General features: G+C 40.0%; 1 protein-coding gene and 1 pseudogene across 6 annotated transcripts in view; one reads left to right on the top strand and one right to left on the bottom strand.

Annotated features, from left to right (window-relative positions):
- Positions 1–18,028, top strand: part of Hecw1 (HECT, C2 and WW domain containing E3 ubiquitin protein ligase 1) — a 247,068-nt gene that overhangs the window by 14,120 nt on the left and 214,920 nt on the right. The window lies entirely within an intron of this gene.
- LOC102002135 overlaps positions 4,324–18,028 on the bottom strand; it is a 50,686-nt pseudogene continuing 36,981 nt past the window's right edge.

The following is an 18,028-nucleotide window of genomic DNA, read 5'->3' as shown; positions in this document are numbered from 1 at the left end:
ATATATATTCTTCATATATATATCATACTTTTTTGATGTATATAATAAATGTTATTACTGTTTCAAAAGATAAATTTGACCAAGGAATTCCTGGATCACAAATCAAAATAAGAATCATACGTAGGCATATGTACATGTATCTTTAGACAAATACTACACAAATACACAAAGACCTGGGAAAGGGTCTATTTCTACAAAGACTTTAAATAGTGATTATTTAACAGGTAAGGGATATTTTTCTTTTTCACAAATAATATTTTGACTGTAATTGCTATTTTGTGGCACGTTTTTCTCCCCAAGATTGCATATTCATTAGTTTTCCTTTGCTGACCATGGATTAGCCTAAAGACAGCCTAAATTTACATTATCTGTTTCTTGTTACTTGAATAATTTTAAGATTTTTTTTATAGATTTTGAATACTATACTGAGCTATCTAGATTTTTGTTGCTGTTATTCCCCTTATCTGGATGTGAATACCCCTTCGAATTCCATTTTCACCACAGGAAAACACCTCCCTAACATGCTAAGTGTGACAGTCAATTCTGTACCTTTATTGTATTTGCCAAGAATTTTATCGCACATCTTTCCCTTTCTTTCCCTACTTCCCCTAATTAAAAACCCTGCTGGAACTTAGAAATATTTTCATCTTAAAAGTATTGTTTCCCAGTCTTCCTGTCAAGTAGATATAGTCATATGACAGACTAAATCTTAAGAGATATATTTGGGAATCAGTAGGTGGTGCTTCTGAAGGAGCTCTGTAAGGGAGCTGACTCATCTGGCAAGCTGTAGTAGCTCTTTACTCTTCCGCCATATTAGATATAGAATCTTACTGTGATGACTAGAATGTTAGGAGCCATTTGTAATCTGAGGTAGGGAGTCAAAAACGGAAGATGATGGCCCAATGGCTAACATACAGTCTGGATTCTGAAGGTTGCCGTATTGGCCCAGATCTGTCTTAGAAGTGAAAGAAAAAGAATTAACTGTCTTTTCTAAGCAAACACTGAGATTTTCCATGGTACATCAAAAGCCTTCTTAGATAACAAAGATATAAAGTATTTGTATGCAACAATTGTCTTTTTATCCATTTTTGCTTTGTGTTCTAAGCTTTTTATCTTATATCTCTGAGTTTATTTTCACTTCATTTTTTAAAAGTCTGGCTTTTTACTTATGATATGTTATTCAAGACACACAAGTAAGTATAATTTATAAGATTTAAAAGGACTATTTGCTGGTAGACTATTTTAAAACTGCATTTTTCTGAGTCCTTAAATTTGAACTTTTTTGACTGTTAGTGGTGATACTTAATTTTTTCAGCTTTTACTTTTGACAGTAAAACCAAACTGATGTTGTCCAGGTGACCAGAGCTATTTCTTTAGTTCGAGATTCCTGTGGCCTTTGCTGGAACTAGAGGGCTGTAATATTGATGAGTGGATAGGGTGCACTGTCTATAGCAGCCATTCAGTCTTTGGGTATTTATCTAGTGTGGTGTTTTGGATGAGAATGAGCCACATGACTCATACATTTGAATACTTGGTCCTCAGTTGGTGGAACTGTTTGGGAAGGGCTAAGAGGTGTGGCCTTTTTGGAGGAGGTGTGTCACTGGGAGTGGGTTTTGAGGTTTCAAAAGTCTCATGTGTTTCCCAGTGTGCTTTCTGCTTTTTGTTTATGGACTGAGATGTGAACAAAGCTGCTGCTCCAGCCAATGCTGCCATGTCTTCACTCTGCCATCACAGGTTCTAACTCTCTGGGACTATAAAGCCATTTGAACTCTTTCTTTTATTAGTTACCTTACCTTGGTCATGGTGTTTTATCACAGTAATAGAAAATAAACATATATTCAGTAAGACTCGCTTTAAATAGGAATCTTCACGAGGTTGTGTGTGGTTCTGTGATCACTGGAACATGAGCTTTTGTAACTGGTAATGAGATGGTGACAAACTAGCTGGACTACTGCATCTTCCATTCCCAATAGAGGCTGATTCCAATCTCAGAGCAGAGAACACTGTTATCTGGTGCTCCTTCCCAAGATGACTTGTGATTAAGAGGCTCTTGCAACTCCCACCAGATTTGGTAAGAGGCCACTGGGAAAGAGAGTTGGGGAAAAGAGGCAGCTCTTTCTGTGTGGGAGTGACAAGCACATTCTGAAAAGGCACGGCCCTTGTCCTGGCTGCTCACCTTAGAGCTGCTATAGGTAGCAACTTCCACCTCTATGTTCTTAAAATATTATCCACTGAGCACATCAGAGGTTTGATATCCAATGTACCCACAAGGAAGCTAAGAAGTTTTCTCCATTGATCTTCAAAATATGGTTCTACATTTCCAATCCCAACAGGAGCATTACAATTGAGTGATGTCCTCCAGCCCAGAATTTTCTTGTTTTAACACTGAACCCACTGAGATTACAAGGTGTTTCATGTGAAAAATATCTTATCATCTCAAGTTTATGTTTGAAACCAAATTTATAGCTATTTCTGGTCTAATTTATAGTCTAATTCTTCTCTTTCTGAAAACTTGGTGTTCAAGTAAAAATATTAGAGTTAGGCAGCCTCCACACAGAGAATAACCAATTTCAGAAATATACTTTCCTACCTTCCCATTTTCATTCTTTGTCCTTTGGTGTCATTCTTTGTTCAAGGTTTAAAAGTTAATGTCGGAATGATACTGAGGCTGTGCTCACAATCTGTGCCCCAATAAGGTCTGACCTCCCCAGTCCTCAATAAGTCAACGAAAGGATCCGAATCAATAATGGAGCACAGAAAAGGGAGATTTATTCAGTGTGATAACATTGAGAAGAGTGACAAAGAGAGCCAGAAAACCCCTCCTGAAATGAGATCAAAGTTTAAATAGAGGGCTAAGGATGTGCTCATCTTAGCAGAACCAGGCGAGGTGTGGTCATGCCCAGCATTGACACATCATTGTCTGGGCTGCAGTGTCATTCTGGAAGGTGTTTAGACAAGATGTCAAACATGAGTCAAATCTCTTTCTGAGAGTAGTTGTCTTCCTGGCTGGGAACTTTTCCTTCTCCCAGCATGGGAGTCCTGGAGAAGTTCACATTTCTTTCTCATTTGTTGTTTCAACAGTCTGACAAATCAGATTGAGAAACACACGAGACTTGTTAGAATATCTTCATCTCTGCCAGGTCAGCCTCAAGAAACACCGAAATGTTTCTGGTCTTGTCCTTGGGTCCTTTCTCCCTACATGTAAGTTGCAGTTCCATCTTCTCTCCTTACACACAGCACTTTAGTTCTGTCTGCTGAAGAATTTCTACCTGCTCCCTTCAATATGACATTAGCTTTACAGACCAGGAATGAACCTCCATCCTTTCAATGCTGCTTCCCAACCTTCTGTAGAATGGACGATCTTCTCATCGATGTGTCCAACACCGTGCATCCTTACTTGGACTTTTTTTTTAATGTCTTTTGTGCTTGGGATGCTTTCTGCATTCTTTATAATCAATTTAAATTTTACCTTCTTCCAAAGATCCAGCTGACATCCATTTTCATATTTCCTAATACTAAAAAAAAAATTCCTTTACAAGTGGATTATAAAATGTACAGATTCAGAGATTATTTCATAAGTTTGTGACTTCCTGTCACATCATGGGTTAAAGAGTCAAATGTAGACAGTCACATTTACCCAGGGACGATAGTCCAATGACCCTTCTTACTCCTCCCTGATGAAGGAACACCTATATTCTACAAGTCTATCTGCCATGATCTTTTACAGCCCACCACAGCTAGACTTATGTAGAAGGCAGTTGTTTGTCCCAAAAGACAGTGCTGTGAAATACTATATAAATAATAGAAAGCAGAAATCTAAACTTCATTCATAGGATATTGCAATTAATTAACATCTGTGTGCATAGCACGAACTGTAAGACTTTATAAATTACCAGGTAACCTTTCAGAAAAGACAAGACAATCTTTATATTGTATATGGAACCATCTATTATACCCATGCTTTTGGCTTTGGATGAGTGCATGTAGCTGATGCAAAACATCAGATAGTGAGTAAAACACTTAGAACTGCCCCTAGAAATCATCCAAGGAAGCCCTGCCAGAACTTTTATTTTGGAGTAACTGGTTAGTGAAATTCTAGAAAGAAAGTCCTTTCTGTTCGCTTTATGGATAGACATGTCATTAGCTGCTTTTCCTACAAATTTCTCTATATCATGAGATAAATAATAGTAACCTATGCTGGAAATAGTTTACCTATTAGCTTTCCTTAAAATACAGCACTTTTATTCCTGGGCTATTATGTTCTCCTTTTCCTTGTCACAGAGTCAGGGGCAGTCTGACCCAGGACAGTGACATCAACAGGCCTCAGTCTGAAGTGGGAGGGGCAAATTCCATCTCCAGAGCCAGCTTCTCAGTGAGCACAAACAGCACAGGACAATTCCACACTGTGACCCGTGCATAGCAGATGCTCTGCTTCTGCCACCATCGCTTTTGCTCCCGCAGCTCCCATTCGATCCCTAGCGGATAAGATTTCACTGTGGCACACTTGAGCTAAGGGAAAACCGTCAGTGATCATGTAGACCAGGACTGTGTTCTTGTTCTTAGCAAGGTTTAGAGGTTCTCTCAGGAGGGACAAGATCCCTGATCTCAAGTGGACCTTTTATACCAAAGGAAGTAGATCTATGGGCCAAGAGTTTGAAGCATAGTGTGGGTTAGCTTCAGTTATCAAGGAGGAGAAAGAAGGCAGTGGTGAGCAGACTGTGGAGACAGGAGTGTGAGGGGAAAGAAGCTATGTGTAGAGAGGCAGAATAGGAAGAAAGTTTGATAGGGTAGGGTGGGGTAATCTGTCTGACCCAAATCTGGGAGAGATTTCCAAGGAACAGGGTTTAGAAGTTCAAGGTAATAAAACCTGTTGTACTGAAACAGAGAAATAAAGGGAGGAAGATGAGCGGAGATAAAAAAGGAGACCTGAAGGTAGGGACCCTCTGAAGCCTACCTATGCTGTTTCCTTGGAGGAATTTGGTTATACTATCACAGATGGCAGGTTCAAACATGCCAAGTCAGCCAGCAGTTCTGGTTGTTGTGTGTATATCGGGTGCATGTCAAGGTTCAGATGAGGCCCAGTTGTTCCTTAGAAATAGAGGAGCTGTTTCTATCCTGTAGGTTTGAATAGGCCAGGCCTAGTTTCCTGCTTGATGCTTCCTCCTGTTTGGAAATATCACCAGAATGAAGTTCCCACAGACCTCTCTTGAAGGAACTATCAGGAAGATTGAGAGACCTTAGGGTCTGAAATGAAATCCAAGTGTCCAGGCACTGCTGGGTATCCACTGGGCCCTTACCTGCTTGCCTGCTCAAAGAAAGGCCAGCATTTTGTTTGCAAAGGCATCCCTCTCAAGTGTGGGGAATTGAGTTAGAACGTAAGAAAAAGAGGGGATTTTTTTTTTTTATTCTGCCAACAAGGAGTTGAGACAAAACTTTTTGCTCCACTTACATGGTCTTAAGCCTGCTAGAAACAATGACCCCTGATGAGATTAGGTCTCTATGTCCCAACCAACTGCCATAAAGCCATAGTGAACCTGGAGGGTGAAGTGGCTCTTGGATGGTTAAGGAAAGATGAGAAACAGTATATGGAGAAAAAAGAGCCTGGTGAAAGAAAGGTTTCCCTTTGGGCTGAACCTAGAAGGAAGCTCTGCCCAGGTTTCAGCACCAAATATAATGAAAAACGGAACAACAGAATCAGTTGGCCCTCAAAATAGCGGAAGCAGACTTTCATCAGGCTGAGAGGTTGGCACCCCCAAACCTTGCTACATGATATCCCAGGTACAGGAGAACATGGAGTGTGAGGTCTGAGAACAGACTCTGTAATCTGGCATATGGCTGGGGAAGGCATGGCTTCTCTAGACCTAGAAACTGCCTTTCTGGGCAAATGCTTTTCGAAAATGCAGGTTGGGAGATGAGCCAGCTTGCTTGTTTCTGCCTCCTCTGGGCTCCTCCACAACATGTGATGGCAACTGGCTGCTTCCCAGAATTCCATGGGTGGCAGGTTTCCTGAAGTCTTAAGCATGCTTTTATGACCTTAGTATTATGGTGGGGGATTTCCTTTTTTTTTTGCCTTTTAAGTACCATCCATACATCAGTCCTGTAAGAACATACAATAAATACATTTTGTTTCTCTTTAGCTAAAGAGGGAAAATATTGAACCTCCATCTTTGAGAGGTAATGCAAGAATATGTTGTTTTGTGTAGTTGGAATCATTGATGTTCATATTGGCATTAACCTGGGGGTACAGAGACTATTGGAAAGCAGGGTGAAGAAATGTGCTGAATGGTGTAACCAGTGAATAAATATCTCTTTATTGGATCATTAGTTTTGTGTATGTTTTGTTCATGTCTGCTCCCACATTCACGGTAAATTACTCATGAAGCACCCAGGTGGTTTCCTTCTGAGAGGCAGTAGTTGAGGGTTCTCTGGGGAAAGTTCATTTATCATGTTCTTCAGTATCTCTTGTCCTGATGCCACCATTACAAAATCCCAAGTTTCCCAACTATGTGCATACTTGCTTACATGGTCTATTAATCATCATGAAAAAACCGTGAGCATCTTAATCTATATCTGGGACTACATTGAACCGTGAAGATTGTGGCCTGTGACTTGGCAAAGGGCTTTCTTTGCTAAGAAACCACCCAAAGGCTTCAGCAACATTTTTAGGACCATATTTTCTTTAAAATTGCTTTAGAAATGAAAATGGACTTTATTTGGGAGGGAACATGTAAGAGTGAAAGCAGGGGAAAGATTTCCAAGGCTCGACAAGGTGGTTTGAACAAAGTGAGATGGGATTCTTTTCTGCAGGACTTCACAGGCCCTTTGGCATCCATCCTCATGTAGTAAGGCCCCTCTGTAAAGTTAATACACAGCTGTGCAGCCCACAGCAAAGGGGTATCAGGTGAGCACTGCCTCCAGCCGGATGGCAGCATTGGTGAACGCCTAGGAATCAAACAGATTTCCTGATAACCTAACACAGGGGGAAGAGCCATAACTAGGTAAGAAAGATGGAGAATTTCCAAGATGGTGGCTTCTCCTCATCCCCCTAACCTGAGACAAAAGCCTGGAAGTTTAAAACAGAGTCCTTATGGGCTTTTCTCCTGCCAGTGGTGGACCCTACTGATGTCCTGGTTCAACAAGCTCAAGACAAGATCAGGACATGTTTACCCCACAGCTGTGGGCCAATCAGTCATCCTGACTGTTTTCAACTAGCCACCCCTAAATTGGGGGAAGAAAAAGCCTTCAGAGTCACTTTAAAAATGAAACAAAACAAAATAAAAAAACCAACCAACCAAACAAACAAACAACAGTCTTTAAGCAGAGGCCTTCAGGTTCTCTGTGTTTGGTAGTGTGTGTGTGTGTGTGTGTTTCCTCCCCCTTATAAAAGCCTTTCTTTTCCAGCTGATTCTGTCTACTGCTGTCTGAGATTTCCCTGCTGCAGCTGCACTGATACCTGTTGCATCCGATTTGCCTTTTAATTCTTTAACTGGCAGAGAGAATGAATCTAATTAGGACCCCTAGACATTAACAATGGGATCACAGAGGGGTACCGCAGCGTTTTCGAAGCTTCTGGCACGAAGTTATTTTTCTTGAAAGCGGCTGTGAAGTGTGTTGTCTGATGAGGAGTACCAGGGCAAACCTCCATCTAATCTGTCGGAAATCGTGTAATCAGGGCAAAATTGGAGTTTGACCGAGTTTAGCTACTAAAATGATACCAGTTTGTCTCACAAGTTCTCAGAGACCCTTTCCAGAGCCTGAGGGAGCCTTTTGAGCTCCCGAGGCCAGTGTAACAATCTATTTCCTGGCTAGAGACTACTGCTTTTGTGATTTTCTGATGTCACTCTTCCTTTTGTAATACTGAGTAGTCCAGAATTACTTTAATAAGGTGTTTGCACATCATCTAGGTTTTTAAGTGAGTTTCATTTTGTTTTTTTCTGGTTTATTATATCTTTTATTAGCTCATAATGATTTCCTTTTTATACCATCCTTTATTCCCCTTTTGCTTGCCTCTGTCTTTCCATTCGTTTGATTTTCTTTCTTAAATCAAATTTGGTTGCATTGTATCTTACTAGTGTTAATCCATGATTAGCTTTGCAGTTCCATCCATGGAAGGCAGAGACAGCATGATACCCAAGGAAGTAGTCTTGGGGAAGATCACAAGTCTGACTATCGTTTTTACCTAGCCCTGCCTGGTCTCCAGCGGGCCGCTCAGTTTCTCTCCAAACCTCCAGCATGGAGTTGGTGATGAACCGTTCCAGGTCTTAGTGAAGACACACACATAATGATTCCAGGGAAGGGCTTAGGTGAGAGCTGTCTGATAAGGTCATTTGTAATGTCAATACTCTGGCAGCTTAAGGGTTCCCTGTAGTCTCACTTCCTAGGAGACTAATTCTATTGGATGAGACCCCCAGCCTCGGAACTTCTCTCTCCTTTGGTTACTCTCAACCTGAGGCTTTTGAAGAAGCACCGATTCCATCCATTATTTGTATTGGGATGGAGAAAGCTGACTGATTGCATTGAGAGATGGCACTTTTCACTACTCACTGATGATTGACAGCGCATCCCCTCTGGCTGTCCCGTCCTTTGCCGGAATCCACTGAATGTCACTATTCTTCTAAGGACCAGGAAGCATCAGCCACATGGTCCTGAAATCTCACAGAAGTCACCTGTCCAGAAGGTGACACACGTGGCAAGGCTAGTTGGCTCCTGGATGAGAGGCCCTGCCCTTGGGCTATGTCTGTCCTCGGGAGCTGGTGGTGTCTCTACTCTGCCTTTCCTGAAGGAGCAAGACATTTCATTTGGGTTCTGGTGTCATATTTACTGAGAGATTTTGATTGTAAAAAACTGATATTTTAGTTTGGACGAAACCAAGAAACTAAAAATCATTCATAGCAGCAGGGTGCTCCCAGCATTGGGTTTACTCAAGCCCCAGAGTGGCCACATCTTCTGGTTCTTAGCCTCTGTCAGTGTGAATGCAGTGGAGCTTGGTGTTTTCTCCTTCCTAAGAAAGCTGAATATTATGATAGACCGGACTCTGTATGCACTCACTCCCCCCTGTATTCCATATTTCCTACAGTGACAAAAAATTCTCTGAGCAACTGAAAACTCACCTTAACTACTGTTGGGGTCTGACTGGAAAAAAAAAAAACTGCTTTTGTTTTTTCACTGGATACCTTGCCCCAATATCATTTGAGGGGTGCTAATTAACGTACAAACTCCGGGATGGAGTCTTGGATTCTATTCCCTGGTATCCGGACAATAATGATGTAGATAGTGCCTGAACTCTGAATTTTCAAACAAGTTGTATTTGTATGCTCCAGTGTTGGCTTTGTCACCTAAATTAAGAATTCTGAAAGGCTTGTTCATACCCAGAAGCTGGTACATCAAATCTTAGCTGCAGGAGCCAACCGTACCACTTGTCAACCTTGTCCCCAGCTGGCAGCTGTTGCTCTGAAGCTCATGCTGCCTTGCTCTCATTCAGCTTGCTCGCCATACAAAGCCCAGTAATATTCCTTGCCTCAGCTCCAGGCAACTCAGGGCAACTCCTCATTCTTTCACATCGCTTGTCCACTGGTTTTGTTTTTATGAGCATCCAGAGTCCTTTCTTGTTTTTATTTCACCACAGGACTTTGACAGTAGTTTCAGATACTCTGCCGGACTAACCCTTGGGGTCTTAGCTTCCGCTTGTTTGCTTTCTGTAACTCATACTCAGAAATCACAGCAGTTGTGGCTTAGCTTGCACTCTTGCCCACTTTGTGACGCACAGCTTGGTTTATGAGACGGAGCAAATCCTGCAACCTAATGCCCACTCAGGTGATGGGTGCTCCGCCTGGGCTAGCAAGGCGACGCTCCAGTTTGGAGAACAGAAAGCTGTCTTTAGGCAATGGCTCTCATCCCCCAGTAGTTGTTACTGTAGGAATCCAGACCCATTTTGCATGCGCAGCTGCTGCCTCTATTATCTATGAAGTTTTACTAAAATCTCCCTGGCTCTAAATTGTTCAGCTTGCCCAAAGCACACGGGCATTCCAAACACACTCATTGAGAATGCTAAATTATTTATCTTATTTGACTATCAATTTGGAGTAAAGCAAGATCATGAGTTTTCACAGCTCAAAGTCTACAGTGATCTAGGTGGAGTTTGTTTGTGTTTTTGTACTCACAAACCCAGTGTTCACCAAGACCATGGTCGTTACTTCCCACTGAATCCTCTTACCACTGTATAGTCTGCGATAATATTGCTATCTCCGGCAGGTTCCAGAATGCCATCTAGAGTCTAAGTACACTTAACGTTCATTTTCTTAGCTTCCTCCTGGACTATAGGAGCTTCTGTGGCTTTCTCAGTTTCTGATGATCTTGGTGGTCTTGCAGAGTTCTGGTAAAGCATCGGTAGAAGGTCTCTACATTGGATTTTCTTTTTTTCTCCCAATTTTACTGAAAATACATGTTTTGATGAGGGATTTCACAGAGATTAAAACTGACATCGTGTTTTCTATATAGTGCATCCATTGTATAAAATGTATTTGCTTTATGTGTATAACTTATTGCTAAGAATACTGACCTTAGTCATTTATAATTACTGATATAGTTTCAGATAGGTTTTCCCACTGTGGCATTCTTTCGGCTCTCTTTGGAAGGAACATGCTATTCTGGAGATATCCTTACAGAGCGGGTATATGTACCCCTCTTTGAAGGCATAAATAACATGGAATTTTTCTCTTTTATTAATTTTTCATCTTTTAGTTTATAAAAATGGGCTCGTGAGTACTTTATATTTTTTGAGTTATAATTCTTAGCTTTGTTATTTAAATGCTTTAGCCATGGGTACTCTTTGGTTGACACCCCCATATCTCTTTGATTTAGCATCTCTCTGTGTATTTTTTTCCTAATGTTTTATAGGTACTTCTTTCTTTTTGCTACAGTGCAATCTAGGTTTCTCAAAATGACTCATTAAGACTTAGTTCCTGGCTTCTGGGATTAAAGGTGATTTGTAGTTTCAAATACTATGCATTTCAGTTTTATGTAGGAATAGCTACAAATCTTTTGCTATTTTCTTCTACTATTAAAATACCTTCCCATTTTTTGGTTCCTGTCCTGGAACTAGCTCTTCTAGACCAGGCTGGTCTCGAACTCACAGATCCGCCTGCCTCTGCCTCCCGAGTGCTGGGATTAAAGGTGTGTGCCACCACTGCCCGGCATACCTTCCCATCTCTAAGGACAAAATGATGGATGGCTATATAAATTTATTAGTCTGCTAATGTGTCATTTTAATTATTTCGTTTTAGAAATTATTTCTTTTTTATATGTATAAGTTATATTTTTCCAAAATAGTTTACTATTTCTCTCAATAAGGGTCATTTTATACTTTAAATTCTTTTGCTTTTAACTTCATGTGTATGTGTCTGTGCAGTATGTGTGTACACTTGTGTTCATGTGCCCTCAGAGGCCAGAGGCATTGGATCCCCGTGGCGTTCAAGTCACAGATGACTTGTGATTAATGTGAATCCTGAGACCTGGATTTGGGTCCTCTACAAGCACAGTATGTACTTTTAACTGCAGAGCCGTCTCTCCAGCACCAAACTTTTAATGTAGTTTTTCCTTGCCTTCTAGCATTAAGATATTGATTGACCAGATTATTGGCTGTATGAGCTCAATCTACTTGACTTTTTAATCCAGTTGAGAGAGTCATCAGTAAATCATGTTGGCATCCAAGATGATCAACTTAAAAGAGAAAAGGGTTGTTTTCTCTCACAAGCATAGAGATCACAGTCCCTTGTCCATCGGACCCATTGTTTTGGGCCAGTTGGTGCAGGCCCAAAACAATGTTCTTGCTCCATGTAGGAGCAACTAGGAAGTGAAAATTTCACAATTTTTGGAGGGTTTTCTCCCATGGCTTAAAACTTTCCACAACCTCTCTGTGGTATCATTGGACACCATACCTTTATCCCATGGGCCTGCAGCTAATATTCTAGATCCAAACTGTACCAACCACTCTTCCTCTGTGTTGGCATTCTAAGCTTGCCCATGCTGTGTAGAGTGTTTGCCAACATCCCTGGTTTCTGCCCATCAGTGCTACCACCCCACATTCCCTACACCCACATGGAACAGTTTAAAATGTCACCATACATTTTATGTTCCTCAGTGAACAAAACTGGTGATATTTGCACTACCACTGGATACATCTAAAAAACACACCCACACCTAAGGCTCAGGAAACATTGTGAAAGAGGGGACAAAAAGATCATAAGAATGAAAAGACCAAGGAGTTCACTGTGAGACTGTGTCTCCTCATAATGTCACAAGCTACATCCATAACTCCTGATTGACATGACTGCCCAAATGTGAGCTGAGCAAGGATGACACCAATAGACATGCCAAAGTGGACTGGCGAGGAGGGCGGGGCCTCAACCCTGTACAACCCTATTCCAGGCAGCCGAGGAATGCTGAGAGCGGGAAGATTACAGCAATTGGTTATATATATTCCATGAAAAAGGGGCCATCAATTTGAAAGAGAAGAAAGGGGCCTATGGGAGGCTTGAAGAAAGGAAAGGGAAGGGAGAAGTATTAAAATTATATTATAATCTAAAACATTAGATCACATGCATTTATGTCAACATTAAAATATTTTGGAAATCAATTGTATTAGCATACACCTTAAATCTCAGGAGGCAGAAGCAGATGAGTTTCTGTGATTTGAGGCTGGTGTGGTCTACATAAAGAGTCCCAGAATAGCCACGGCTGCTTAGAAAGACCTTGTCTAAAAACACATTTTTTGATCCAAGGCAATTTGTGATGTTTTAAATTAGCAATAATGTAACGATTAAGCCTCAACAGGTTTAAAAAAAAAGCACAGAGCATGTAAGTCTATTTGAGCCTAGAAACAGTTACCAGAACACCTATTCCTACTTACAGAGAGCTCCTTATGTGCCATCTAGTATGCAGAGTTCTCTTGCAAATGCCCTGTGGGAAAGAGTTGGGACAAAAACAGGACTGAGCTGTGGGGCGAGGGAGCCACATAGATGGCCAGAATGGTGGCCATAGACCTCACAGTACTCTGCAGCTAAACCATCTCAACGTTTTTCCATTAGGCTCGGAAGGCTGGGCCCATAATGCTTGTCTTTGGATGTGATCCTCTTTGGAGGTGTTTGCACTTAAGAGAAGAGTTCTGGGCCATGTGCTGATCCTGTGGGACCAATCAGCACTCCCCATCAGTCTAGCTGTAGTGTCCCCTGGAAGAGGACCGCCCCACAGCCCAGTGTCCTCATGTGCCACTACTACCCCGGGTGCTTCCTACCTATGAACTCTTATTTTCATTGTGACCATTTGAATTAGTTTGTACTTCCTCCATTCCCATGATGTCTGTAGTGCTTAAATTGCATTTTCAGATAAGCAGGGTTAATTATCTAAATTTAGGTCTGAGTCCAAAGCCAGTATGCTATAGATTTCTTCAGGATGTAAATCAGGTGATGAAGAACTAAACTGGACTCAGAAAACTAGGGAATCCTGCCGCTCTGTTGCTGGTTTTGAATGTGACCTTATTTGTTCAAGTCTCTTAACAATGAGCATGGAATTGAAGGGACTTTTGAAATAAGAGTCCCTTGGGGATTTTGTTGGTAGGAAGGTTATGAATCTATCTATATTTATAACTGGCTCTCAGGTGTTTTAAATACCACTCCCATCTGAAACCTCGTACTACTTCAACTTTGAAAACAGTGAGTCTTAAAAATGTCAGTTCTTTCCTGTAAAATATTTCCAACTAGCATGCATGTGTATATATAGGAACTTGAGGAAGCAGGAACTTTCCATTATAACACATTTTGAAATAATTCTTTTGGGTAACACTGGTAGGTGGACACTGAAATTGGAAGCTTGGAGTTTCTAAGGAAAGATAAAATATTTCTTGCTATCAAATATCCCCCTCTCTACTGTTGACTACAAAAGGATAAATAGCAGGGTTGGAACAAATAGCATCTTAGTGAGTTGATCAAAGTCATTTGTATTAGTAACAAGACTCTATACACCTCCTGCTAATGTACTACAAAATACAGAGTACCTCTGTGATTCTCATTCAGAACACGCTCCAGTCTAATTTGGTGTGATGTTATTAGACGAACCCAAATTGAAGAATAGTTTACAAAATGATTTTATTTGAAATTTCCAGTTGGAAGACAAAGAAAGACTGAGGAATTGCCACAGACTAAAGAACAAGGAGGCAAAACAAATACCATGAAAGAGCCTGCAACAAAAATGTACGTCAATAAAATGTGACAAAAGTCTTTGGAACACAGTCTTGTATCAGTACTTAGTTTTGACCAATGTATCAGATAACAATCAGTGATAATCAGGTGTTAACATAAAGGTGGACTTGGTGGGAGATACATAGCATTCTGTTCTACTTTGCAATTTTTCTGTAAGTCTAAATTATTTTTAAAATAATTGTCTTTTAAGGTAAAAAAATCCATAGGTATAGTCTTCAGTTTTTTCATGTGTTTCAATGTTTTTTAAGTACAAATACACTCATACAAATGAGTTCGCTAAATTTTGTGTCATGTAATTACAAATAAAGATTTTGCACTCAATTATTTTACTACTCAAAACCCTTTGTTTTCCCCAAGTATAAAGCTCACTAAGCAGTTGTGAACAATTGTAGTGGTCTTAATTATTATCATGGCATTGCTGAATCTGACGGTTTTACAGTTAACAGAATGATAACCAATGTTTATTGCATTTACTGCAAATCAGGCATCATTTTGTTTAAATACACTACCTCATAATTCTCCTCAATAACCCTATTATTATCACTACTTTATTGATGGAGAAATATTTGGAGATGTAAATTAGCTTGCTTAGGTTCACATAGTAATTTGTGGATCTAAGATTTGAACTATTACTTAAGCTTTTAATTATACTGTCTATAGATTCTCCCTCTCCCTCTCTCTGTCTCTGATATTATCATAGAATCAACATTTTAAGGTTCAGACCATAGTGACAAAAAAAATGGCCAATGCTTTATAAGCTTCAACTCAATGCAAACAAGCAAAGCAGAGTGTCCAGAGAAGATGGGAATATCAATGTGACCCCCTAGAAAATCCCTTGCAGAGAGTAAAGGAAGATGAGAAAGAACGCACATTCTCCCTGGGGTAAGAGCGGATTACAGCCCTGGTCCCGGCACCCCCACACCAGTGGCTAAGTCAGTCAAGAAGCTTTACTTGGTGTAGAGTGCTTGCTAGTAGAGTGATGAGCGGGCCACAGATGACCTTTCCCTGGCCAGGCCTTTAGTTAACTCTGGGACAGCACAGCCATACAGTGGTTGGAGAGCAGAGAGAGCAAAATGGAAACAAAAGCCAGCTAATGTACCGTTTCTCGATTTCTTCTGGTTATACACCTCTGACTGGGCATCGATAAGCCTTCAAGACCACCTGAAGGGTCAGTGGTTTGGGAAGCCTGATAAAACTTAGAGGTCTGGACAAAATGACTTGGCAGTTGCTTATGTTTTCACTCTAGGATGACTTACTTACATGCAGGAAGAATAACACTTAGCTCATAGGGGTCTCATTTGAGGTTTAAATGACTTAATGTTTATATTATTTATTACTGTGCCCAATTATAAAAAGTTCTTAGGAAAACTTGTTCTTATAAAATCAACTGATCTACACTATTATATTTTATAATGTGAGTAGACAACAAAGAATTTTAACTGAAGAGATTTAAAAAAAAAAAAATCACAGACCAAAATAGATGAAGGAAGATGTGGACTGCTTATAAAATATATGAGAGAATTAATTTTAAAAATAAACTTTGAAATATATTCCACTTAGAAATCTCAAGAGTAGTGTAGAGAAAGACATTTTGCCAAAAAAGACAATGGTTGCAAAAAAGGAAATCTAAAAATTGGATTGTTGAATTAGTTCTCCCATTTTTTGAATTAAATACTATTTATCATTGAATTATGGATTTAGAAACTAGAGGTACAGAATGCAGAGCAAAACGAAAACAATTAGGAATTTTGAAAAATACGTGACTGAGATGATAGTCTATCTACTATATGTCCATCCATTCTACCTGGATGTTCTGGTTAGTTTTATGTCAACTTGAAACAAGCAAGAATAATTTTGAAGCAGAAACTTCAGTTGAGAATTTGTCCCCATCAAACTGGCCAGTGGGCAAGAATGTGGCACATTTTCTTGATTGATGATTGATGTAGGAAGACCCAGCTCATGGTGGGCCACCCATGGAGTGGCTGAGCAAGCGGCGCTCCTCCATGACTTCTGCTTCAGTTCCTAACTCCAGGCTCCTGCCCTGAGTTGTAAACTGGAATAAACACTTTCCTCCCCAAGTTGTTTTTAGGCATGGTGTTTGTCACAACAATGGAAACCTTCAGTAAGACTCTGTAACAGATGAAAATGGAGAAATTTTAAAGATATGTAAAAGAATATTTATTTGGACTAAACAAAAGTTTAAGGGGAACATTTCTAATGGGAAGATTTTCCCAAGCCTATATAAGATATTGAAACACACACACACACGTACACATACACACACACACTCCTGATATAAGAATGTGTTATAAGAATAATTTTGTGGGTAAAGAGAAAGATTCTATAGCTCACTACCCTACAAAATAACATAAATAAGAGAACAATAGCATCATTCCATAGATCAGTGAGTATGATGGTTACTTGATGAGAAGCACAGATTCACCAGCTTGTGAGCCTGCATTATTTCACATAGATAACATAGCATTTGTGCAGCTACAGGAGAAATACACTTTGAGACTTTGAGACATGCTGAAGCTTAGAAAATAGTCCATCAATCTATTATTTCTGGAAAAAGTCTTCAAGAAAATATAGCCACATACTCAAGTTTATGGCAACATAGAATCAATAATAAGAAAGACTGCACAGATATGAAACATAGCACTGAAATAGTAGTCATCTACATAAGCCAGATTATGGTGTTTTTCCTTGAAAATAGATACTTCTCTCATAATTAATACATCCTGATCACAGTTTCCCCTCCCTCCACTTCCAGCCCCATACATACACCTGTATTCTCCCCCAGATTAAGTCATACTCCATTTCCATATAGAAAGGAACAGGCGTCCAAGAGACAACAGCCAAATACAATAAAACAAAATACAATAATACAAAGCAAAATCCTTCATATCAAGGCTGGACAAGGCAACCCAATAGGGGAGAAAGAGTCCCAAGAACAGGGGAATGAGTCAGAGACATGGATACTTTTTAAGACTTCATACTTTAGGGGAATAAATTAATAACTTACTAATAGTCTGAAACTAAAGTTCCAACTGGTTTAAAACTATGTATGAGAACCTATTTAATTTTTGAGGACTTTATGCTATAACTTATTATTCTTTGCTATAGCATCCTTGTATTAGGATTCTACAGAGGTGTGTAACCAATAGAATGTTTATATAATGTAATATATGTGTAATTATAATAAAGAATGTAATATATTGGCCTATCAAACAGAAGCTGAATGGTCTTCTCACAGTAACTAGAGAGTGAAAGATGGGTGGCTGGCAGCCTCAGAAATAGAGGAACAAATGATAGAATTTTTGTCCAAAGTTGAAAGCCACTTATTCAAATCTGTATTCAAAGGAATAAGAAACTAGATTTTAATGCTACTGAGTGATGGCAGGAGCTAAGATTACACACACTTGGCGTGCAAACATGAGAATATGTGGGAGCTTCCTTCTGTTTTGTATTCTATTTGTTCCTTAACCTATCAGATGGTGCTACCAGACTCCGGGTGTCACTTTCTCGCTCTTTTTGTCCATCCCGAAGTGTTTCATCGCTAGAAACACACTCATGGATATACCCAGACAACTCCCAGTGCATCATTATACAAATCTCAATGCAGTCAAGGTGATCATTGAGATTAGCCATCAAATTTCTGTTCCTGTTCGTGGATGAGCACTCACCTATAAAGATATATGATATTACTTTGCCTGTTGTTAGCTTTATTCTGACCTTGATGCCCCTGTTTCTCCTAAGTTCTTCTTAGCAGA

This window comes from Microtus ochrogaster, unplaced genomic scaffold (genome assembly GCF_000317375.1).
Source record: "Microtus ochrogaster isolate Prairie Vole_2 unplaced genomic scaffold, MicOch1.0 UNK2, whole genome shotgun sequence".
NCBI lineage: Eukaryota > Metazoa > Chordata > Mammalia > Rodentia > Cricetidae > Microtus > Microtus ochrogaster.
Note: the sequence above shows the minus strand (reverse complement) of the source record. Positions and strands in the feature narration are given on the sequence as shown.